The 25,945-nt window shown below is 48.9% G+C and overlaps 1 protein-coding gene across 4 annotated transcripts in view; it reads left to right on the top strand.

The window, feature by feature from the left end:
• Positions 1-25,945, top strand: part of PKNOX2 (PBX/knotted 1 homeobox 2) — a 253,357-nt gene that overhangs the window by 91,596 nt on the left and 135,816 nt on the right. The window contains exon 1 of one of the 4 annotated variants that reach the window (XM_012729583.1): positions 16,897-17,020. The exons of the other annotated variants lie outside the window; for them this stretch is intronic. The gene's annotated coding sequence lies outside the window, so the exon portion shown is untranslated. Of the gene's footprint in view, positions 1-16,896; positions 17,021-25,945 lie in introns of those variants that run through there. 4 annotated transcript variants of the gene reach the window in all.

The following is a 25,945-nucleotide window of genomic DNA, read 5'->3' as shown; positions in this document are numbered from 1 at the left end:
ATCAGGGAGAATTCACACAAGGAGCCATCGAAAACCAAGCATCGATCTTCAGACTCAGCCCTAAAAGGCAACAGTTAGCAAGTGTCTAAAGCAACATTTTCTTCTGGGTGATTCCAATAGTTTGTCGATATCTTGGGGTCTCCGCGTATCATCATGAGTATCAGTTACAGGTCTCAGAGTTCTGCACCTTCATTCAGTTAGTCACTCAATGGGCATTTGGGGAGCATCCACTGTATGCTAGGCCCTGAGCCAGGACGCATACAGGGTGATGCCTAAAATCTTCATCAGCTCCAACATTAAAAAAAAAAATCTTTATTTAAGTGACCAGTAAAGTGTTGCTTGTTCCAGTTCATGTCTCCGGTTCTAAATGACTCTGTGTCCACGAGGACTTCAATCTCTTGCCCCTGGGCACCCTGACTAGGCCCATCCGTGCTGTCCAGCTGTCCTGCCCCCAAGCATGAGCACCTCCAGGCATCTGGCCAGACAAGGCCTTTGTCCCTGCTCCTGCACACTATCTCAGCCTGCGGGTCCCATGCAGCACACTTTGTCCTCTGCTCCAGATGAAGGGGGGTCCTTGGCATTCCCATCTCAGGGCCCTGGGGAGGGTCCACCTTTCCTTGTGTGGGAGGACTGACCATCACCTGAGGTGGCCCCCAGGGGCTGGAGATAGCCTGCCTGGAACTTTTCTGGTCTCATGTGTTGTCTAGCCACTAACCTGCTCTCTGCCAACTGTCCCAACACCCACTCCTCATTTTCCCACCTACCCTCCTCCTCCAATTTTTGGGTTTTTTTGATCAGAAAAACCTCAGGCCGTTTAAAGAAGTTAATTTAACATAAAACTCATTCAATTTCTTTGTCTCCATCTCTTCAAGATGGCGGCGCGGCACTTGGGGCGACCTTCCCCCAGGGAAGGTTTCTATTGCATCTTCCACCAACCCCACTATCACACATAGAGGCAGCTGAACATGTCTTGCCATGGCCCAATTTGGGTCATTTTTTAAATTTTCCTGCTGTAAAAGAGATGTTCGCTGAACAATGGCCACAATGCTAGAGTCTGTGAAGACAAAACGACAGGCCCATGGCCTCACGGGAAGGGCACTGGCTGCCATGGAAGGCCCTGGATGAATTCTGGTTCTGCTGCTTTCAGTTGTGTGTCATCCTCAGGAGGATGTCTCTTCCCGGGCCTCTTGTCTTCACCTGTGACTAGGGAACCACAATGTTGGGTCCCAGGAGGGGGTCGGGGCTGGTCAGGATTCAGGTGGAATGTGAGCCAGTCCCAAAGTGACTTGGACCAGGACTCCTGGGCCCACTTCTTATGTGAAGGGCTGGTAAAAGGGTGAAGAGATGCTTGCTGTCGGGAGGGGTTGTCTCTGCTTCCCAGAGTCAGAGGCTTAGGTCTCTGTCTTTTCCAAAGAGGACGGATAGAAGGAAGCATAGCTGGACACTCACCTCTGGGTTGGATTCATAGAGGTAGTTTCTCCCTCATAACCACAGTTTGCTTGAAGACCCATCACTGCCAAGTGAATCCCTGTACTTGGCCTCAAAAATGGGTGGGGATTCTCAATGGGGATCCCCTCTCCCCATGAACATAGCGCCTCAGCCCCTGGTACCTCACTGTGCAGGTGCCCTGCTGCTGAGCCCTGGCTTGTCTCTGTTCCACCAGGGGCTGAGGTGGAACAGGTCAGCCTTGTCTTCTGCTAAGATGGCAGCCTTCTTCGGAAGGGGTCCTGACCCAAGACTTCCTCCGCCTGGCCCGTCCTCACGACCCCACCCACCTGCTGAGCTCAGGGTCATTGGTCATGGATGCTTTGTGGTGGCTGACTTTGCTGGCCAGGAGAGGGAACTCCAGGCTCCTCTGTTGATCAATGTACTTCCCCCCCCCATCTGCAATGGACCAGCTGGTCTTGCTAGAGGGTGGGGGGTGAGCAGAGGAGAGGTTCTGGGAGGGGGGGGGCCCATACTGCCTTGGCTGGATCTGCAAACATAAAAGAAATCACTCACGTGAGATACCAGATTTTTGTTAAAAAGGTGGTAAGTGCAAAAGCAAGCTGCCGGCCCATCACAGAGCCAGGGCTTCAATTATGGAGTGTAATGATGTTGGCACATTCCCGTGCTGTTCCCGGAGCCGGGCTCTGTGCAGTGAAACCACAGTATGAGTTGTTCTCATAAAGAGAACAACTTCCCAAAGGGTGCGAGGGTGCAGAGCCGCCCTCTAAGTTGCTTGCAAACAACTATTTTAGGGCAACGGGAGAGGAAGAGTATTAAAAAGGGTGTTAATTCATTAGGAGCAGTGAGGCAGGGCTCTGGAGGAGGGGCAGCTACCCGCTCCCAGGGCGCATTTGACTTCCTTGCCCAAGGGGAAGGGCAGGAGGGGGTGGGGCTGCCCAGGGCTTCTTTCCTCAGGGCACCTCCTCTGGTGAGCAGGCCTGAGTGACCGCTGAGGGTGGGGATGAGGGTCAGAGCAAACCCGTGTGAGGCCAGCGGCACAGGGGGAATGAAAGGGAGCTTGTGTTCTGGCTGCCCCACGGGGTGGAAGGCTGATAGGCCTGCTCGGGGAGCCACCTCACCCCTCCAGCGGAGGGTGTTTGTTTAGCATCCCCGCACAGATTAGCCTGGCCTGAGTCTGGAAGCTTCACACCAAGAAGGAGAGGCAGGTTGGTGTGTTTACATTAGGCCACTTGGGGAGCTCAAGGCATTATGGGATGGCAGGAGATGCCTCCCTGAAACCAATTTAATACCCCCTCCACCACAGCCCCCTCTCCACCCGCCTTTCTGATGCAATCCTCACTAGGTAGGCCACTTGCTTTGTTGGGGGGAGGGGAGGCCCAGCTCCTGGCCTCGCCTTGGCTCCTTCTGGACATCTCATCACCTCTCTCCTTCTCGAAATTTCTCTGCCTCTCCTTGTTATACCCCTCTGTGTCCCTCTCCCCAGAGCGCCCCAACTAACTTCTTTTTCTCCTCATGTGTCACTCTTACATTGCTAGGGTCAATTTTCTGGCTGTCCCCTTTGTTCAGTCAGTGATGGCCCCTTGCCCGCCGTTGGTGTGTTCAAGAGTGATGTCTGTTTAATGCTTCTGGTCTGCATGAAGCAGGCGGCTCTCCAGTGAGCACCCAGTACCACCAGGAGGGCCAGAAGCAGAGCACAGACAGGTAAAGCCCTGGGCACCTCCCAGTTCTGCCATGCCCTGGGTGTGTGCGCGCCTGCCGGCCAATTTCTCCTTTGCTCTGGGCTTCAGGTTGCCCAGAAATGCTGTGGGAAGGATGTGGCATCACTCAAGGATGTGCCATGCTTCCTAAAGAAGACCTCCTCCCCCCAGAGTGGAGCTAGGCTCCCCACCCCACCCCCTCCTGCCAGGGCAGACTCAGCCTCTCCCTTCCTGGCTGCAGGAGGATTGGGGGTGGGAGCAAATGGAGGGGATCTGCTGCCGGGACTAGTTTAGGCAAACAGCAGGGACTGCTGGCAGCAGCTCCAGCCCCCACTTACGCTGTAACAGCTGCAGTCCAGCTGCTGGCATCCCTGCTGGGGGAGCATGCTAAACCTCTCCGGGGTCAGCACTGTGGTATGTCGGTTTCCATAGCAACCAGCCAACGGGCCACTTTCTCAGAACAATTCCCCTACTCAGCCGGGTTCTGGACTTAGCTCAGCCCAAGGGCGTGTGGCTGAGGAGCAAAACAGGAGCGGGAGAGGCTGCCCAAGGGCCAGAGCGGGCTCCACAGAAAGTGGCTATCTCTAGTCTTGTTTCAGTACAAAGGGTGTGGACCAGAGGACAGGACATGCAGGCCCTTCCCCTCCCGGCGTTCCCTTGCCCCCTCTCTTTGCCACCCCCACTCCTGCTCATCCACAGACCGCCCAGCTCAGCCTGGTTGGAAGAAGTATCAGGTCTTTGTCTGATCTAGACAACAGCTGCCTTGGCTGGGCTCAGAGCCGGGAGGAGAAAGGGTGTGTAATGGGCCGGGGGAGGGGGCTTTTACTGGCCTCCTCTCTGCACCCTTCTAACAGCTCTTTGGGGATCGTAGGAATCCCATTCACCCCAACAACAGTGACCTCAGGGTGAGGTGAGGTTCAAATCAGTACTCTCTCTACTTGCAGATGGTAGGGACGAGCCCCCTCTCTATAGCCTCTGAGACATAAGCTCCTTGAACCTGAGCAAGGTAGTGCTGTGCCTGACACTTCCAGAAAGGGAGGATTTAGAGGTGGTTACAGGTGAGGACCTGCAAGAACTGTGAGGAAAATGGGGTGGGGGGAGGGTGGGGAGAAGGGCAAGGTGGGGATCATCCCTGGGTAAGAGGGCACCCTTACTTCCTAGCCCCTCTGTGCTTCCTGTTTGAACCCACTTTGGGTTCTAGAAAGCTCTGGAGGATGCCAGAATCCCTTGGAGTGCAGCTGTGAACTTGGGCATCCTGTGGACTTTGCCGCCAGATTTGAGTTCATTTCCAGAAAGGAGCCAATAACATTGGGAAGGTGAAGTCAGGGATAGTCTGGAGAAGGCCTGATGGGTGCAGGGTTGGATCTTGGGGCTGGGGCTTGGCTTTCTGGGAAATGACCTAGGTGGTCCCCATAAGGCCTGGGGGAGGCATAGCATACGCTTGGGGTGCCTGTCCAGCCAGTTTGTGCCTCTGCTTGTTGATGGTTTCTCACTTTCAAGGGGCCTAGTTGTTCTTTCCCTTAACGTTACCCTCAGAACAAGTGGACAGATGTCCCTTCTGTGTGCCACAGCTGCAGCCAGACACGTTTCCCTAGTCCCTGGAAACAGGTGTGGAGTGAGTCTCGGCCCCCTCAGGACAGGGACATTCAGGAAAATGGCCGATTTTAGAGGTCACATGGGTTCCGATCCTCTCTGGCCCCACCTGTGAGATGGACACTCCCCACAGTGGACTGTGCAACACAGATGGCTCTGTGGGGAGACAAAGAGTCCTAAAGTGGAGCCAGCTTGGGAGACCCCACATGAGCATCCCCGTTTGAAGAGTTATAGGGTCCCTTATAATTGCGAAGATTTTAAGAGGACCCTAAAGAAAACCCATTTAACCAGAGTCCACTAACATTTATGACTGTGGCTCCCTTATTTCAAATCCCGTGAAAAACCCTGGCAAACATCAGCCACTACAAGAAACCCTGAGATCTTCTCAGTCCAAACTCTCACCAGCACCTGCCATGTTGCTCTCACCAGTCCCCAGCTCCCAGATGCCCTATGACCAGCTTCCCTTCTTGCCTGTTCTGCTGTTGGGTGGAGACAACCCCTGGTCTTGGCCCCCCGCCCTCCTCTTTCACTCCACTATGGCTGGCTTCTCAGCTTCACTCGGATTATCTCCATTCCTGCTGGAGACACTGGTGTCTGGTGTGGGGAGAGGCCTTGCCGAAACCTTCAGAGAGCCAAGGCCACCCTCACAGCAACATCCCATGCCCCCAGTGACTCCCGAAGTTTGTTTTGCTTTAAAAAGTGAGCAGTGCCTCTAGAACAAGAGGAGGAGAAAATTCTGGCTGCCAAGTGTCTAGAAAGAGGATCTTGAATAGGGAAATGTAAAAAATAAAGGAAAAGTGCTCCTCTTCCTACCCCCTTTTGCAAACCCAGATGTCACACCTTGCACCCCTCTCCCCTAGTCCTGCAGCCTTGCAAAGGCTGTGCATGTCTAGGACATTATCTGCCCTAGAGGAGATAGCTGTGGGGTATGGGGAGCGCCGTAGGCTGGGGAGGCGAACATCTGGGCTCCAGCCCAGCTTCACAACTGGCCCTGGTTCTGCTCAGAGGCAGGTCACTCTCTGCCCAGCTGTCTGTCTCTCAGGAGGAGAAATCACACCTCTTTTACAGGTTCCTATGAGAACTGAGTAATACGACTAATGGGGCAGGGTCTGATGTGCAAAAGGAGCCCAAGAAGCATCAGCTTGGGAGGATCAATCTCCCCAGGAGGAATTAACTTTCTTATTTTGGAAGGGAGAAAATAAGTTACATGACTTGTCCAAGATCACATTGCCAGCGCAGCCCCCAAGCCCCACTCTTTGATTTCACACTTTCATGTGAAACATGCCTCTGAGGTGCATATATGTCTCCCTGTTTTAGGGTTTCATTTAGCAGTTGTAATTTCCTTGACATCTGAAACTTTCATACTCTCAGTGAGTAAAACACTGGCAAGAAAGAGGCTGCAAGACAGGCCTGTATAAGGGACTGGGGAGGGGAGGGGTGTGAGGGCGAGAAGAGAGCATAGTTCTTTTGAAAACAGCCTTTGAAAAATAAGAGTTGGTTTCTGATTTAAGATGACCACACTCTGTGTGCCAAAAGCTCCTCTCCCTTGGAGAGGTGAGTGTTTTCTCTTCTTTTTCGGATCAGCTCAGTCCCCAGGCCTACCCTCAGGTAACAGAACTTCTTTCTGAGTTTCCATCCTTGAGCCACTTTCCTCACAGCAGTAAAACCAATCTGTACACAAGATCTGGGTAGAGGGAGGGAGGGAAGGAGAGGGGCAGGGGGCTGGTGAGACCTCAGTCTTTTCTTCCCACTTTGTACCCAAGTTTTAAATAATTTTATTTAGCACAAGGAAATGTGGACAGGATAGGGAGAGAAAAACAAGAATGCTTCGAATGTGCTGCACACTGCACTAAGATTTTAGGAGCATGCCTTCTGCAAACACCATATCTCTTTTTTGATTTTTATGTAGGAGAGAGAGCGCCTGCTCGGTGCCTATGGGAGAAAGGGGCTTTATTTCTGCAAGGTGTCAGCACCATGATTGTTATCACTCTGTCTGTTGCTATCATCAGCCCCAGCATGGACCCTGATCAGCATATTCCTTTAGCTAAATTACCTTCTTTTCTGTTATCTCCATTCCTTCCTTCCTCATCTGAAAATTTCATAATCAGTCACGTTGGAAAGTATGCATATACTTGTTGGTGTCCTTTGAACAACTGGTCTACCAGCCTGCCTCCACGTGCTGTTGTGTGTGCTCCTGGGCCTGTGCAGATCTAGTTCCTGTCCCTGGGTAGTGGTCTTATCTGGAGCTAATGCAAGGATGTGCTAGTCCTGAAGGCTTGGCGGGAGAGGAGCTCTGTCTGAAACACGTCTCTTTGAACTCATCAGGTCTTCTTTCTGGCTGGGGCCTCTCCTCCCTCTTTCAGGAGGAGGTTGTTTGAATTATATGAGAGAGGAAGAAGCAGCTGCTTGGAGGAATTCTGTTCTCCAGGTGTTAAGTGGGATGATTTCTAACTCTGCTCATCTCATTGTGTTACAGGACAGGGAGAGAGGGGCACCCCTGAAGCCCCAAACCTGCCTGCTCTAAGTGGGTTCTGCCATCCGCCACAACAAGACAAAACATATAAAACTTTAATGAAAAGGGACTTTAATACAGTAAATATACAATACCGAAAACAGAGAATATAACTTTTAAATCAAACACCTGAAGTTACCCATCCCCTCGTGGGCAAAAGTCAACCCAAAAGGGGTTGGCCCAAAGCAAGGCCTGAAAGCCTGCCACTAGGCTAAAGCACCTTCTGGCCGGGACCCATGGAAAAGGGTCAGAAATGGCCAGACAAATCTGGGCGGAAAAGAGCAAAACCAAAATCAATATAAACACTGCCATAGTCACCTCCCTACAGGGATCTCACCCACATCTGCCTTAGCCGGTCCAGGGTCAGGAAACAAGCCCGGTTTCTTCATCACATGCTTGCTGCTCCATGTGGCTTCCTCAGGTCTCCTTGTTCTCCATCCAGCTTTCTTCTCTTCTTCTCTTTTTCTTTGCTCAGCTCCACCCTGCTTCTGGGTGGGGCAGGGAATCTGGAACTTCCCATTTTCCTAGGGAACATCCTGTTACAATTGGAAGGGCTGACTCTCTTCCAGCAGGTACTAGGAGTGAAAAAATGAAACAGGGCCTCCCTAGTGACTCAAGGGGTTAAGTCTCAGCATTATGAAGCTATGGACAGCCACAGCAGGGGACTTCCATCTCAGGCCTGGGAGCTGTGACACATGGCGCAGCAGACCTCTCCTGTCTCACCTGCTGCTCCCCTCAGCAGTGTACTCAGTAGATCTGCCTGCACTGCTCCCCACTCTGACTCTGGTGAATCCTCTCACCCCACCCCCATCTCTAGCCTACACCTCAGCTCTTGTATGTACCTATAAATAAAGTAAATATTTTTTAGGAAGAAAAAAACAAAAACAAAAACAAGAAACAGCCCTAAACATCTAGGACTGGAGCTATAAGCCCAATCCCCCACCGCAGGCACGGTTTTTGCTCAGACCCTGTGTGTGTGTCTGTGTACGTGTGTGTGGGGGGGTTATGCGTGAGTGTGTCCTCTTTGCTGATTTCCAGACATTTTGTGGATCTGTATATATAAAAGGAGAAGCAGGACTGGGGGCCAGGAATTGTCTTTGAGCAGAGGCCTGATTAGAATAAGGAGCTAATCAGCATTATTTGTGAAGGTGTTTCATACCGGAATTAGTGGTAAGTGATGGGAGGAGGCGGCTTTCTGAGAGGGGGAGAAATCACAGTCGCTGTATCAGTGTGTCTCTACGTGGAGTGTGGAGGGTGTTGGCACTTTGAGACAACTTTGTCAACAGCTCTCCTTGACGGGTCTGTGGCCCAAGGGCCACTGAGAGGCTCAGAAAAAACAGGAGAGGAGCACGGACACTGTGGACCCTTGCAGGGTGAGTAGATTGCTTTCGTCAGTGATGTGCAGGCCCACCGTGCAGACTGGACACTCAGAAATAAGGAAGGCGGTGGATAAGCATTTCTTGGCCCAGTTTTTCCTATTCTTTGTAGGTCCAAGATTTGAGGACTGTGCACTGAAGATGCTGCATTGGCACAGAGGGAAGAATTTTGATCTGGAGTATGGGGACCTTGGATGCATCACATAGTTTCCCGTGTAGACCGGCACCTTAACCACTTCAGAGAAGTGGGGTCCCGCGCGGCACAGGACAGTGCTATCTAAAGCAACACAGATTGGCTCTGCCTGCCAGAGGGTAGAATCAGTGTCTTATTGCTAGTACAAGGGGAGCTTGCTCACTAGCTTGATGCTGGGCTGGGGGCCAGAGCTGACGTTGGGAGATGGTGTGAATATGGAAATAATGCCCTATATTACTCTCCCATCTGACTCTCAGGAAGTTTCTTCCTTGTAGCTAAATGAATTCTGATTTGCAGTAACATCACTGAGAGCATTCAATGCTGACTTGGTCTTAGAATAAAAGCTCCTGGAGGGCAGGGAACATGGGGCTGTGTGTGACAGAAATTTCCTGTTGTTGTTACTGTACCCAGAAGGTCTGGGCTTGTGCAAGCACTTTAAACCCACAACTCGGTCAGTCATCTCTGAGGATCTGTGGCTCCCAATGGCCAGGGCTGAGAAGGTCAGAAGTGGGGTTGGTCCCATCAGTCATCCAGCAACAGTCACTTCCTGGGGGCGGGTGTCATGGCAGTGGTGTTGGGGTGCACTGCTCTTCTGGTGTTCCTTTTCACCAAGCTTTTCTTCAAGACGTCCCTGGAACAGTGACCGCAAGTGCCTCCTGGGAGAAGGATGAAAGAGATTCTTGTAAATTTTTAATCTGAAAAATAAAGAAAGTGTGAATTAGAATTAATGCAGGTATTAAATATTTAAACTTTCTGTACTCACTTTCATTTTTAACATATTCCTTCCTCAAAAGTCTCGATAATGCTTGTCAGATTTGTTCTCAAGATGTCCCTCTCTTTTTTCCTCCCTCCAACCCCAGCCCCAAAGTTAGACCGCAGGTATTCATCATCCTGATGGAAATCTTCATTTTATTTCTCCTACAGGAACTGTCTGATCTCCCTCTTTATATTTATGCTTTCTCTATATGGCAGCGTAAATAATTAATGCCATTATAAACACATCCTATGCAAAATATTTATTAGAAAAAATAACTCTTTAATTTGGCATGTCATTTAATTCCATTTTGTAATCATAGCACATGGGCTAAAATTAATGCCAGGGCTGAGGCATCCAGCCTGCCTGCTAACACTGGCAGAGATGCGACAAAGTCTCACAGGCCAAACTCACTTTGCCCCTTGGCTGTTTGTTCCTTGTGAATTTGGTTGATGAAAGCAGATGGTGTCTACTGTCCAGTGTGAGGCTGAGAGTGAGTCTGGAAATGAGACAGGAAACTCATTTCTGTCTTCAGCAGAATCTGGCCTCAGGGGTGGTCTAGGTCTCTTCAAGTGCATTTGGTATCATGTACTCAAAAGAATGTCGAGACATTTCGATGTAGGTCACTTCTTGGGGTTGGAAGGCACCAAATGGTCCTCAGTGTTTTGGTGAGTCCCCATGAAGGGCTGGCTTGGGAAATAGCAACAGTCTCCTGGAGAATGGGTTTCATGCAGCCATCACTTAGCAAATATTTATTCAGCGTCTCATGTGCTGGGCATTATTGTTGGCACTAAAGCTATAAGAGTAAACAATATAGGGATGGAGATGAGACTGTCCAGAGTTCTGGAAAACTCTGCTTTTGCTTTGCTCCTTCCTTCTCCCCATTAAATGATTTTCTGGTTATCTTCAGAGTCTACCAGAGCACCCTGAAGGACTCATGCCTAGTGTATGAATGACTCAGTGTTCCGGCATTTATCAGTTCCTATGGCTGTAGCAGTGCAGCTAGTGCAGCCTACGCTGACCTGGGCAGGATCCTGAAATCCAGAGGAATGACATCAACACTCTTTCTCTGGATGTAAGTTGTGGTTCTCGCTTGGCAATTAGGTGAGAGACTAGAGTCTGTGGACCCTGCCTTGACATACCTCTCTGCGGGTCAGCTCAAGGGCCCAGACTTTGGACCGGAGCCTTAGGGGGGTTAATTTTTCAGTTTTAATGGAGCATTTGTTAGCCATTTCCTCCTATTGAAGATCTCTCTCATTGTTCCAAAGTGTGGCATCATTCCATATGTGTCCCAAGCTAAATATCTTCCATTCACTTGTGACCCAGTCTCTTGTTAATTGATTCATGGGGTAGAGAATAATGAGGGGACAACTAATACCCTGGAAAAAAAAAATCTTTGTTTTGTAGTCAGCCGTTTGCTACTCTTTGTTTGGAAGCCGATGTGGCCTCCTAGTCTGTAATCCCATTGAAGAGGAAATTAAAACAAGTGGGACCCTTTCTCAGTCCTCCTTCCCAGACATGCCCCGATGCTCTCTGCCTTTGTCTTCCCTATTTGGGGAAAATATGAAAATCGTAGCTAGTACCCTGCTGGCCCCCCATGTGGGTCCCTGGATTGGAGTCTGTGACACACCCAGCTATTTAAGGAGGGTGACATCTGACATGAGAAGCTCTGGGGGCGGGGTTTTCCAGGCTCTGTCCTAGCTGGGATCAAAGAAGGTGGCTGCCTTGGGGATGACACAGAAACTTCTGCAGGGAGGGTGCCCAGTGACTCAATTTCTGTGTCCCTCGTGGCAGGGTGGGGGAGGGGTGATCTTGTCTGGGGATTCTGAGGGAGGAGGTTTGAATGACACCACCGTTATGTGCCCCTCCAGTCTCTCTCTCCTCCCTACATGGCAGTCCCAGGACATCTAGACTCAGATTGGGGCCTGCCAGGCTCAGGACTTACTCTGACCTTTCTCAGATCTTTGCGTTGGACTTAAGGGGCTCCGGGTTCGTTCTGCAAGTCTAACTGAGCAATTTAGCAATGGTTTGCTTTTAGCAAATGGGCTTCTGTCTTATTTCTAAGACCAAGTTTTCATTAGTCTTCTCTGTCCTCTCTGTAGATATTCATAATCCCTGAACTTCTCTGAAGCCGAATGCTCGCTAGATGTGCATTTCATGTTGCTCTCTCTTGAATGAAGCTTCTCCAGTATTGCACCAGGGTGCTCCCTTTACTTCAGCTACTCCTGTGGCTGTCCATCTATCTGTGCGCTCCTTCACCTCTCCATCCACATTTACTAGATAAGATGCTGTAGCTCAAAGCATTCTGCTTGGCACTTGGTTCTCAGAGGAAAACCTTCCGTTCCTACCTCCCAGAAGGCTCTGCATGCATTTTTACTTTGTCCTTCAATGTCCATTTTGTCACGAAAGCAGCAGAGTTAAGGGGGAGATAGCAGTGTGTCGACGATGTCTTCAAGGAAGGTTCCAGTCGACCCATAAAGGGGTGGCTCCGCTGTGTGCTCTGCTCAGAGAGTCTTTGCCTGGCCCCGCTTAGCCCACTAAGCTCAGAGATGAGGTGAGTCCGATCGGAGGCCTCATGGGGCTCAGCCTGTTGCTGTGCCCACCTTCTGTACAATACACTGCCAGGTCCCTCGCCCTTTTAATAAAACCTGCTCTTGCTTTCCTGATGTCTAGGGCCTGGAGTGGCAGGGCATTGGGCCATAAACGCTATAGTGACAAACCTTGAGAACATGAGGAGCCCGGAGTTACTCAGTACCTTTTATTAAACCTGACAAATATCCAATAACCCAGGCCTCTTGCCTAGTTTTCTAGAACATTTGAAACAAATTGCATGGAGGTTTGAAAGGAAAGAGGGGATCAGTTCTGGCAGAGGGGTACCTCTGCATCTCAGAGATCCCAGCGATGTGACAAAAGCACCCCAGGCATTGACTGACCCTGGATGCTCAGGTGACTAACCCAGTGCTGGATGGTCTGACTCCGGATAGCAGATATTTACTAAGCCCTTCACCTCTGACTGAGCACTTGCACGTGAGTCATCTCATTTATTATCCAGCCCTGAGAGGGATTCTATCAGCCCAGTTTTAGAATTGGGATTCCTGAGACAGAGTAAGTCTGACTTGCCAAGGTCACGTGACTCATCTATAGGAAACCAACACTTGACCAAGAGCTTCAGATGCGATGCCCTGTGCTTTGACTGCCCTTGCCCTTCAGTGCCTGGTCTCTCCTTCCTTCCTTGATGTAAGACTCAGGCTTTTTTCTACCCTGGGTAGGTAGAGAATACTGTGAGTCCTAAAGATGTACTCCTCAGCCTTTTCTCTTGCCAAGTAAACAGGCCCAGCCTCAATTCCCCAGCTTCCTCCCAGAGGAGCAGCCTTCTTCTTTATGATTTCCCTTCATTGTTATTCCCAGTTAGTCTTGGGTATGTAGAAAAGCAGCAGTGAATCAGTGCTTTCCTGAAGTTGTTTGCAAAGGTGAGAGACTCAGCTCTCCACTGGTCTTGCTGTTCCTTTTTTCCAGGGTGATGAAAACAACTGATTTGTGTTATCTCTGATTTGACTGTAGTCAGGGAGGACTTCCTGTAAGAGGAGGCAGGGCTAAAGCCTTAATGAGTCACTGCCCATCATTCAAGAACCAAAGCCATACAATCTGCTGCATCTGTTTTAAGGTTTGAAAAAAAAAAAACTTGCAGCCTGTTTTCCTAAAAGCATTCCCTACTCCCCAGAAGTCCAGGGTGAGGGACCAAGGATCAGACCAGGAGATGATAGCCTTCATAAGATGAACCAACTCCCCAGATGAGGCTCAGCGGTCATGGATGCATGTTTGTCTTTGCAGCCCACACTGCTTCTCACCACTTGCAATTCTCCTAAAACCCAGAGGAGCAGCTGAAAAATATCCCAGGTAATATGAAAATGAATAACGGCTCAGCAAACAGAGCCCAGCTTCTGAGCAAACAGCTGAAAAGGCAGGCAGCCTAGACAAAAAGAGAAAAGGGGAGGATGCAAAAGGAGGGTGGGCACATAGAGAGCTAGTTTAGGGTCTTAACCTTCAGTTCTCTCAATATTAAGCCATCCTTTAACCTTGGGACTCCCTTCTTAAGGGTGGTGCTGGAAAAAATGGCACCAAGGGAGTTTCTCAGCTTTGACCAAAAGGACTGATTTCTTGATGTAAATACCCCATGATCTGGCTTCCTATGCAGTTATCTCATGGACAGGAATCGCAGTGGGGCAGTGTGCCTTCCTATCACTCAGGACCTGAGTTCCTAACCTGGCCATCACTGTGTGAGCTTGTACGGCCTTGTGGGCCAGGGTTTCCTTATTAGCATATAGTGTGGAGAGTGTATTTTCAACTCTAGCATTGTCCCTTTCTCCCCCCCAATCAATAAAGACTGGGACAAGTTCTAAGCTCCTATTGAACCGTGAGATTCAAGAGGGGATGGGTGTAGGTAACATCTTGGGGAACTTGCCTTTGAGACACACAGGTCACATGGACAGTCACAGGAGCAGGAGCCGGGAGAATGAGAATCTTCTTGGATATTCTGAGTGAGACCAGGGTGGGGCCAAATGAGAAGTTTCTACCATTGTGATGGATCTGGGCCAGAGGGTAGATCTGGAGACCTTTGTCTCTGTGACAGTTTGCATTGTGAGTGCTTCCTCTGAGTCCAGAGTGTGTAAAGAAGTGCTTTGCGCTTTCAATCTCATTTACTTTAATGTCAGTACATTGAGCTATGTGTTATTATTGCCCCCACTTTGTGGATGAGACTCAGAGAACTCAGGTAACTTGCCCATGATGATGTAATCCAGGGCTGAATGATGGAGAAGGGGTCCATGTTGCTAACCACATGAGCCACATGACCTTAGGATCCATGACCTTAGGATCCTGGGACAGGGAAAATTGACCCCAGAAGGGTAAGGGACAGAAGCTCCTGCGGAGGTCATGTTCCCCCATGGGAGCACAAAGGGCACCATGGGGTGGGGCCTCGGTAGTGTGGGCCGTGCGCTGGGGCTGTACAGTTCCCATAGGAGACAACACTGTAGCCATTTTTTTTAAAAGACTTATTTATTTATGCATACAGAGCTGGGGTACGGCCAGAGGTGTAGGGGTAGTGAGAGGATTCACCAGAGACACAGTGGGGTGCAGAACAGGCAGGTAGACGAAGGACACTGCTGAGGGTGTAACTGGGTGGTCCCTAGGAAAATGGGAAGTTCCAGGTTCCCTGCCCCACCCAGGAGGAGGGTAGAGCTGAGCAGAGAAAAAGGAGAGAAGAGAAGGAGGGAGAAGAAGAGAAGGAAGCTGGATGGAGAACAAGAAGGAGACCTGAGGAAGCCACATGGAGCAGCAAGCATGTGAGGAAGAAACTGTGCTTGTTTCCTGAACTGGCCCTGAACTGGCTAAGGCAGATGTGGGTGAGAGACCTGTAGGGAGGTGACTATGGCAGTGTTTATGTTGATATTGATTTTGCTCTTTTCCTCCCAGATTTGTCTGACCATTTTCCATGGGTCCCGGCCAGAAGGTGCTTTAGCCTAGTGGCAGGCTTTCAGGCCTTGCTTTGGGCCAATCCCTTTTGGGTTGACTCTTGCCCACGAGGGGATGGGTAACTTCAGGTGTTTGATTTAGAAGTTATATTCTTTGTGTTCCGTATTGTATATTTACTGCATTAAAGTCCCTTTTCATTAAAGTTTTATATGTTTTGTCTTGTTGTGGCGGATGGCAGAACCCACTTAGAGCAGGCAGGTTTGGGGCTTCAGGGGTGCCCCTCTCTCCCTGTCCTGTAACAGAATTGGTGTCCTTTAACAAGGGGAGCAGCGGGCGGGTCAGGAGAGGTCTGCCGCGCCATTTGGTCACCTCCCGTGATGGGAATCGAACTCATGAGGAAGTGGCTTTAGCTTCTTAGTGTTGTGCTTTAACCCGCTATGCCACCAGGGAGGGCCCAACTGTAGCCATTTTTAATGTGAATTTTTTAAACTTTTAATAAACTAGAGAACAAGTTGTAAGGTGTCCCAGAGACACCGAGAACAAGGACATGCAAATGAGGAGCACAGTGTGAAAAGAGCAGCCTGCAGTGAGCAGGACTGACCCCTGGAAAGGAAGGCTGGGCTCTGTGGCCTTGGGCTTCTCTGTCAGATGCAGGACTTCCTCTCCCAAGTAAGATCTCAGAAGACAGGCAGGGATGTTAAATCAGTGGAAAATCTTGCATTAGTTTGAAAGGTTAATCAGGGGTGTTTAAACAATGTCCCACTCCAAGATGCTACAGATCCCATGTGCCTCTCATGCACTGACCGTGAGCCTGACATGGCAGCAGGTTGTCTGGGGCGCATGGGTAAAGAAGACCAGCAGGAGCTATCTTCTTCCCCCATCCTCACCCCTCTACAGTTATCTCTGCACCCGTGCCTAGCCACAAATTGCTTCCTTCAGGCAGGCGGGCAGAAAACAGTAAGCACATACTGTGTTCAAAACCTTGATGCCAATACAGAGAATAATAGTGAGCAAGATAGAGTCCTGGCTCTCAGGAAGTTCCTATTCTAATCAAGGAGCAAGAGAAGGAACAAACAGGGAAACCAATATGAAAATAAAGTGGTGAATGCTGTGATGAAAATTAAATGGGGTCCCGTAGCAGAGTGCCTTGGCTGGTGTTGGGGAAGGCCCTCTGCGGATGGGATATGTGTCTTGAAGCCTGGTGAATGAGAAGGTGGCAGCTATGTATGGGTAGGAGGGAAGAGCATCTCTAGCAGGAGGAAAAGCAAGTATGAAGTCCTGGAGTGAACCCCAACATATGTGCCTGTGAATTGGTAGATGAGAGGGAGAATGAAAAGAGATGGGCAAGGCAGACAGAGGCCTTAGGAGGCCATGCACAGGTCCACAAGCTTTTACTTCAGTTGCAGAGAGAAATCATTGAAAGACTAAGGGGGAGCAAGGAGAACTGACTGCGGCAGGAACACTAAGAAGCTGTGTAGAGTCAGAGAGACCCAAGGGGAGGCTCTGCGGACTTGGTCTTGACCATGGCAGTAGAGAAAGAGGATAGTGGGTGGGTCCAGGTGGTTCTGCTCCCATTGAGTAGAACCAAGTGAGTAAAGCCAAGAGGGCTTCCTGGTGAATTGGATGGTTGAGAGAGGGAGATACCAAGACTGACTCAGAGTTTTAGCAGGTGGCTAAACAGTGCACTTTTTACTTAGATGGGGAAGCCTTGGCAAGGGATAGAGTGGATTTGAGGAGGGAAGTTGAGAGAGCTGCTTTGAATATTTTATGTCTGGAATGCCTTTTAGACTCTGACATAGAGATGTAGAGTAAACAGCTGAATACAGATGTCTGGGTCTGAGTAACGATACAGCTGGAGATGTACATCTGAGAGACCTGTGTGTGTGAGGGTATCTGGAACTACAGGACTAGAAGGGATCACACAGGGAGAGGAGGCAGGGAGGACGAGTGCTGAAGCCACCCCTGCATTTCTAGGTGAGTATCTAGGTAAGCAGGGAAGGGAGCCTAGGAGGAAGTGCCCACCAGTGTGAGCCAAACCAGGTGAGTGAGGAGTCACAGGGTGTGGAGAAGGAGTTCTGAGAAGGAACATTTGGCAAGCTGTGCCACAGGCTCCTGGGATGTCAAGATGAGAACAGAAAATTGACCGTTTACTTCACAGGATGTAATCTTAGAAATCTTGGTTATTGGTCACATTGGATAGGTTTTATATAGTGAGAGAGAGTAGAAGATGAGAAAGTGAAGATAGTGGGTGTTGATGACTTCTTTGAAAAGAATTGCTCAAAAAGAGGTAGGAATGGAGAAGGGAGTGAGGCCAAAGGAGGGTGGGTTCAAGGGGACATTTATTTAAAGGAAGCGAATATTTGTGCAGTTATTCTTTATGGAATTAACTGTGCTCTTAACACTAAATCAATGTCTGTACGCATGCCATCAAGTCACCACAAGAAGTCCCATGTTAGCCTTGGCCATATTGTATGTCAACTTTGAGGTATGTTTAGATATTTGTGTGGGGGGGTGGTGGAAATACTGCAAAAGACAGAAAATAAAATGCAAGAAGAAATAAGACGAATGGCAAAAAAAATAATAATACAAAAAGTTCCTGAAATGGCATAGGAGAATGGTTCCAGCTGACCCAGTGAAAATGTTGACCTTGGACAGGAGCCAAGACTCTTGCCATTGAAATTGGGGTTGGAGGTGGGGGTTGGCAGAGTATTTTGATTCTGGTGCAGACACAGAAAAAGGGCTCATTGATGGGAAGATGAGGTAGTTCTCATTTATATAGAAATCTATTTTCTCTATGAAATAAATGACCAGGTCTTCGGCCAAGAATGGGGTAGAGCAGGGAGTGTGGATACATGAAAAGAGAGAAGGAAGTATGATAGTGTCCCCAGAGATTGGGAAATTGAATTTTCTAGGCAAGTAGAGTTGGTTTTTCTGACAGTGTTGAGTGAGATTTGTGGTCGGGTTTCTTGTGCGTCTAGTTAGCAAATTTGTGTCATTTTTCTCCAGCATGTTCAGCTGCTCTGGGGCAGACCTTGATGAATAGATAGGGTACCAGGACTGGAGTTCTGCTAGACTCGTTCAGAGGAAGGAGAGTTGCAAGAAGCTTCGGATTATTGACAAGGCTGTAGCTCAAGTGTTGGATTTTAAAGAACCCAGAGCTGGGTAAGGAGGAGAGCGAGTAGTAGCCATGGATATAGCAAAACAGCAAATGGCCAAATGTAGTAGAAAAGTTGCTGGAGGGGGAGTGTCAGAGTAAACTAGCTGTAGGTGATTCAGTTATTGGGGTGATAAAGTCTAGGCAGTGACCAAGTGAGTGGAACAAAAGCTCACGGGAGCAAAAGTGTTAAGGAACTAAGAGGCTGGAGTATTGAATAGAGCATCTTCCTGAAATCTCTGAGGGTGGTGGCAGGAATGTAGTAGAGTAGGTGATCAGATCATTCACAAAAGAGGAAGAATGGTCAGTAAGTTGGTAGAGTAAGAGCATGAAAGAGGCATCAGGAGGTATGATGATAGGTTCTGTGCCAGAGCTTGGGCTTCTGAAAGAAACAAGAAAACAGTTTAGAGAGGGAACAAAAAAGACATGTATGCACTGTGTTCTGAAGTACAAGGACAGGAGCTAAAAATGCCTCCATGGGAAAGGGCTTTGAAGGAGTCATGTTTTCAGGGGGAAGCCAAGTTTCACCTAAAGCAACACTGTGAAGCCTGGGGACTTCAGCATGGTGGAGCTTAACTCAGGATGGTGATGTGGGGGCTTTAGTTGAAGACTTGGGGAGAAGAGCTGACTCTCCGTGACTGAAGATCTGGGTGGCTAATCTAGTCCGTTACTGGAGGTGTGTTAGCTGTTCACAAGTGGGAATGAGAGATTAGAATCCTATTGTCAAGAATGTTAAAGTAGGAAAAACATTTTAGAAACCCACATCAACTTTTAGTTTTCAGATGAGGAAAGGTTGGCCCAGAGAGGTCAAATCATTTGCCCAAGGTCATCAAGCTAACAAGTGAGATTAAAACTCATCCAAAACAGGCAGGCTCATTGTTTTCGTATGCTGTTTATTTAAGGCTGAGGCAGAAGAAGCAGGTGCATGAGGGAGGTCGCTGGAGCAACACTGTTTCTCCATGTGCTTTGTTGCCTGGTGGCTGCCATGTTTGCCCCAAATAGGGACATGTACCTGGCTTGAAGGAACCGTTGGGAACCAGAAAGCTTGGACTGGCACTTTTGGACTCCACCCTTGATACCCAAGGTGGCACCTGCATCAAATATCCTTGCTTACCCTGCTTTAGAATCTTCACCTCAGATTGTAGGTGTAGCAGCCCATGAACTGTGGTGAACAACACTGGGCCCAGACCCCTCTGGACCTAACTGTGGTATGTCCTGGGGTGGGCTCCTGTCTGATCAGATGAGTGAGTCTCTTCCTGAATGTCCACTCTGCACAAAGCTCTAAATGCCCTTGAGGAGACCAGACTTGCAGGGACTCATAGGCTTCGTGCCAAAACACGCCTGAGAGGTGTTTGAATTCAGTGACCTCAGTTTCAGGTGAGGAAATGCTGTAGCACCAACAGAGCAAGGGCTTTACCCAGGCCCCTGGGCACTTGGGCCAAATCTGTGGGTGTTTGGGCCACCGATGGGTGCTGCCTTTTTATTCCACTTGCTATGTCTGCCCTGTGGCCAACACTGAGTGGCTTACTGGGGCACCCTGTCCACTTCCTGCAGAACACCTCACAGTGCTGCCCCCAGCTCTAAGCCTGGGCAGGTTCCGAGTGGATTGTGGTGTCTGGGGGGCCTTTTTGCCTCCAGGACAGGAAACCAGTGAGTGTGGCCCAGATGAGCTGGCTCTTTCCTCTCAGCCCTTCTTTCCTTTCAGCCTGTGCAAGTGTTAAATACAGCATCAAATTAAGCAAAATTAAATACATTTCCATGCAGCATTTTTCTCTTGACTGAATCAAACAATGCGGTTGCCATAGGAACAGCCTCTTCTGAAAAGGTCACCTGCAAGAAACTGTGTTTTAGGTACAACTCAAGGAGATTATGGGGGATTAACTCATTTTATACATATATATTAAATATATATTTTTTCTTTAAAGGGACTGTTAAGAAGGAATAATATCCAACTGAGCTGGAAGATACCCACAGAAAAAATTTTAAGTCCCTGATAAAGGATTTTTTTCCCTTTCTTTTTTTTTTTTTTTTAAACCAGCATGCAGTGGGGGTGATATCTGAAATGGCGACTCTGTGTTTTTACTTGGCTTTAATTAAACCTCAGTCGGGGCTGAGAAATGTGGTGAAGCGAGATAATTACACTATTCCCAGTACAGTTTTTAAACTCCGGCTTTGATATGCACCTCGTGACAGCCTGAACCTGCACCCAGACTCCTGGGGCTGCTTGAAGCTCAGCTTATAACCACCCCTCTTAACCCACAGGCATCTGGGGAAGACATTCGGGATCTTGAATGGGAAATTAGGGCTGGCGGGGGCGGGGCAGGGGCCAACTGCACTCAGGCATGGGAGGCCATGTCTCCCCTAAAAAGTTCCTTCCTGGAATCGGGGAGTTTGCTGTTGAACTTTAAGATCCCAAATGTCAGGGAAGGACAAACATAAGCCGGTCCAACTCCAAATAGGATGGGCCTTCTCTACTTGTTTCCAGAACTTAGAGAGCAATGGGGCTATCTTGAGATCAGAGTTCAGCTAAAAGTTAGGGACACCCAGAGGAGTTTCCTTTGTGAATGTCACAGATGACAGGCATGGTAACACAGGTTTCAGCTCAGTGACCCCTGTAAACCCTGGGTGACCCTCAGTGACCCCGGGTGGGGTTCTCCCAAGGATGGGGCTCTGAGTCTGACAGGCTCACACAGCCCCTCTACCCTCTGGTTTCCCCACAGTCGGCCCAGAGATGGCACAGGCCTGGCAAGCTTCTGACCAGCCCCAGTGGTGGGCATCACAGCTGAGGTGTGCAAGAGATGTACCTGGCCCTCTCCCTCCCTCCCACTAGGTCCCACTTGCTTTCTAGAGCAGAGGGCGGGTCCCAGGTCTCAGCCCAGGAGGCTGAGGGTTGAGATGCATGGGAAACAGAGGAAATGGTAGCTGAGTGAGGGCATTGACCACCAGGACCCCCGTTAGACAGTGTTTCTGGAGCAAGAGACTGCTCACCTTTCAGAGATAACTCAGAACTTGCTGATCTGACTGCCCTCAGTTCTCACGCCAAGGTGGCCTATGGGCCTATTCTGTCCATCTCACGCATTAGCACGGCCCATGCCTCTCTCTGGGCCTGGAGCAGTGGAGACAGCACCAGCTCAGAAACAGCCTGGGGAGGGACAGGGTGGACAGATGGAATATATGCATGTGATGTGGTCACATGGAATTCTTACAATGAGCAGGACAGGACTGGTTAACACAAATACCCTTAGAAATGTTCTTTTCGGGATCTCCCTGGTAGCGCAACAGGCTGGGATGCAGCACCTCAAGCTGGCGCAGCTGTTTCAGTATGAGTTTGATTGCAGGCCCTGGGTGTGACCCACATGGCACAGCAGACCCCTCCTGCACCGCCCACTGCTCCCCTCAGAAGTGTACTTTGTCAGTCTGCCTGTTCTGCTCCCCGCTCTGTGTCTGGTGAATCCTCTCACCATCCCTGCACCTCTGGCTTGTACCCCAGCTCTGTATACATAAATAAATAAGTCTTTGAAAAAAAAGAAATGTTCCTTTCTGCTGACTGAGCTGCCACCCAAGGAACTTCTTCCCCTTTCTATATCTGACTGCTGTGTCTGAGCTCTGCCTGTATTCGTCTCCAGATTCCCAGTCTAGTCCCTTCTCTTAATTTACCTTATTTCCACACACAGGAGGCTTGTTTAGCAAAGGGAAAGCCTGCAAAATAGGCAGGCTTGGGTTTGCATCCGGGCTGCTGCTTTCCAGTTGAATGCCTCCCCTTCCTCCTCTGACAGATGGAGATAATAGTAACCACTGTCTCAAATAATACATCCTTACAGGGTTGTTCTGAAGATTAAATGAGATTATCTGAGGGAAATATCTGGGTAACAGGGGTACTCGTTGGATGTTTGTTGAGTGTTTCAGGAACATGACTTTTGTACAAAATAGACCATGTGTTTCGTTTCCTATGAAATCCAGCATGCTGGTCTAGGGACGACTGCAGAGATTAAAGAAGGAACAGCAATTTCTAACTCTAATCCCCTAATACAGCCACTGGAGGCTTTCTTGAACTCTTAAGAAAAGCAAATCTATAGTTATCCAAGGAAGAATTTTATTTTTAGAGCAGTTCAGCCCTCTGGACTCACAGGCACCCTTCAAACAAGATCGCTGGGTGCCTGGCCAAACTAGAATGACCCAGAAAAAGCCACTGACCTGAGTGGAGAGGGTTCAGCCCCTCTGATACCCAGTTCAAGACAAGCTGGAGCTGCTGTTGCTGGGACAGTCATAGCCCTGGTCCTGTCCTGGGTCCCACTGTTCTGTTTGCCCAGTGGGGAGACTCTCCCAAGTGCTTGCAGAGAGCTGGCAAGGAGCTCTGCCTGCTCCAGAAGGGATTGTTGGTGCACAAGTCAGAGAAAATTGAGTCTGAGAAGTGCCTCTGCCCATTTTTAAGTGGTGTGGCCCTGCGGTAGTTACTGCCTACCCAGAACCTCGGTTTCCAATCTGTAAAATGGGAATAGACTGTTCCGTTCACTGTGCTGCTGGTGAATCCTTACTGGAAAAGCTCCTCAGTGGCAGGCGCCCAGCTGTGTCTCAATGCGAGGCGTCATGCTTTATGTGCATGAAGAGAGGGTGGGCACCAGCACCAGGAACTTGGAGGGCTGATGAAAGCAGAGATTTCCTGGCCCATGTCTACAGTCCCTGACTCAGTAGGTCCGAGATGGGACCTGATCGGTTCCCAGATGACTCTCGGAAAAGCACTGGCCTATGCAATCCCAAATGAGCAAACTCCTTGACCATAATTCATTAAATGTGTTTTTTATAGGGTCCAACCTGGTTTATGAAGTCTTCCAGGTGAAGTTAGAATACTGAATTATCTGACAGAACATTCTGCCCAGGTGGGAATGGTCTCCTATCTTTGCTGGCCGATTTTGTCACCACCTGCAGCACAGAACACTTGAATTGTGGCGAGTACAACTGAGTAATTGGATTTTACGTTTCACTGTGACCAAGCACATGTGGCTGGTGGCTGCCCTATTGCACAGAGCAGACTGGGTTCTCAGACAGGCTGCTTAGTGAAGGCATTTCTGTTAACCAGGAAATATGTAGTTAAGTAGATGCTGCCTCAAGAATGCAAGCTGAGGTTAAGATGCACATTACAGGCACCTGCTTCTTTGGTGAGTTCCGTCTATACATGGTCCTCCTCTGGAGACTTTGAGAGTCAAGTAATATAACTTCCCCTTCTTTCATATACCTGATATCTAGGGATACAGCTCTCTTGAGGAAACTGGAACAATTGATATAGATGGAGTACAAGGTTTGCACATCCAAGTGGAACAGATGTGATGGACCTCTTAGGGACAGTGGCAAAGTAGCAATGTGTCAAGGGCCATGACCTATGGATTTTGGGAGAAAAAACAATAAAGGCTTTTTCTGGAAGGAAATAGAAATCAGAAAGGAGTGTGATTTGTTCAGGGTTAGGAGATGGAAGAACAAGGAGATCTGTTGAAAAAGAAAATATGTGACCCAAGGTAAGACAGCTAGTAGCAACTTGGAAGAAGGGATCTGATTCCTCATGTTAGTGGAGAATAGGAAAGAAGAGGATTTTTGTTTGTGGCTACTCAGGACATTTTAGTGAGTGGAAACCAGTAAAATGTTCTTATTCAAGAGTCACCCTGATTGTATTTGCTTTAAAGTCCCCCATCTCAAACTGTGTCTACTCTGCTTGGAAAGGTGATATAACATGGCAGTTAAGATTGTTGATTAAGATTGTTGGTTCCAAGAGTCTCGAAGATTGGGTCCAGAACTGATTCTACCACTTAGGAACTGTAGGAACTTAAGCCAAACCCATCACTTCTCTGAGCCTTGTTCTCTCCACCTGTAAGTGGAAATAATCACAACACACAGTTATCGGGTTGTCCTGAGAACTCAGTGAGATCATGGATCTCAAGTGCTCCCCACCATGTGTGGCAGGTGGCAAATGCTTTATAGATGGCAGCTAATGTGTGTGTGTGACAGTGTTGTGTGACACACATCACTGACTTCACTCCTAGTCTCAGCCAACACTTGCCTTTTGAGCCCCATAATGCACCATGAGACTGAGTGAATTGATAGGGGAGGGGTTGTCTTATCCTGAATTCCTTCCCTGGGTCGAGGTGACCTCTCAGCCAGCAGACCCCAGAGATAAGTCTTTACAATAACCATGATGGATTGTGGTGCCTGTTAGCACCAAGACACAAGAAATAGCATCGCCAGAGAACCAACTTAAGCCTGGCCTGATTTAGTACAGAGAAAATGACAGCTGCTGTGCTCGGCTGGCTTCCACCCAGCAGAAGGCTATTTTTTGCAAATAAAATGGTAAGTTGCTAATCAGAAAGATAAATTAAGAAGCATTAAGATAATGATGGTCTAATCACCGTCCACACAGAGAATTGCTAGAGTGAATATCCAGGCTACCAAGTGCTTGAACGCGTTTGGTGATTATTTGTATTATGAAGGGAATGATAGATTCCAGGGCTGGAATCAATCTAGCTCAGGAAACCCACAAGACCAGCCTCCAGGGGAGAGGACACCAGGGACTTCTAGAGGTCACCTGATCCTCTGCCTGCCCCCACCCCTATGCCATTCTTCATTTATGCCTACTGAACTACTGTGAGGGTCCAATATGCATCTCCTTGGGGACTGACTGAGTAGCAAGATCTGCTATCGTTGAGAGCAATAGAGGGAGCCGTGTCTGGAGGAAGCCATGTCTAGCAGAGAATGGAGTCTAGGGTCTCTTGTGCTTTCTGCCCACAAAAATGCCATCTTGTAGCAGCCTAGATTTTGGAGTGATCAGGCACAGGGAGATTGTTGCTCCCCTTCATTATTCAGCTAGGGACCACAAAGCAAAGGGAGGGTGGTTTGTTCACTGTCTCAGAGATAGCCAGAATTAGAACTCAGGCTGGTACTCCTGCGCAGCCTTCTGCTTTGAAGGCGTTTTGAGGAAACCTATACCAGCATCCCAGTTCTATCCCATTTAGATAAAGTATCAAATGGTGTTGAGCAATGAAATTGATTAAATAAAGAAGTAGCAGTTCAGAGTCTTGAGTTAGGCTGACATTAAGTCACTTCACTTCTCTTACGCTTGAGTAGAGCTTCCTCTGGATCCTCATCTGTAAAATGGGGTTAGTAAATGACCTTTGCATGAAAGGCTGCCCAGGGGTGCTGTGATTGACATCACTATTGCAGTGGGTAAATGCAGGCACAGCACAGCACCAGGTAGGGCCCAGGCAGGTGTGCTGGGGGCAGGCAGGTCACAGCAACTGATTGTTAAGTTTTCAGAAATTGTACAAGCAGTCGTTAAATACCATGATTCAGGTTAAATTCTGTGAGCTTAAATGAAATAAATTATATGAAAATAAAGGTCCTAAGTACTAGAAACTCCTGGTTTCCTGTACCTTTTACTACTGTCTGTGCCCTGGAGGTTATTTACACCTGCTGCATCTGAGTGGCAGAATGCTGTGTCATACCTCTCTACCCTCGGTGGCAGCTGCGATGGGCCTTGGTTGGAGCATTATTCTAGAGAGTGGGTTGTTAACTATTGACCAGCAAACACAGATCCTGGGTGTACCTGAGTGAGGGGACGCAGTGAGGATGTTGCTATAAGAATTAATAGTGGGGGCCATAAGAAAAGCACTCACCCCAGTTCGGGGCAGAGTACATGTTCAGTTAATGAGGGCTGGAACTGGGGAGCCATGGGAGTGCGGGGTGAAAAGTTGACAAAGGGT

This window comes from Condylura cristata, unplaced genomic scaffold (assembly GCF_000260355.1).
Source record: "Condylura cristata isolate star-nosed mole 26May11 unplaced genomic scaffold, ConCri1.0 scaffold00025, whole genome shotgun sequence".
NCBI lineage: Eukaryota > Metazoa > Chordata > Mammalia > Eulipotyphla > Talpidae > Condylura > Condylura cristata.
Note: the sequence above shows the minus strand (reverse complement) of the source record. Positions and strands in the feature narration are given on the sequence as shown.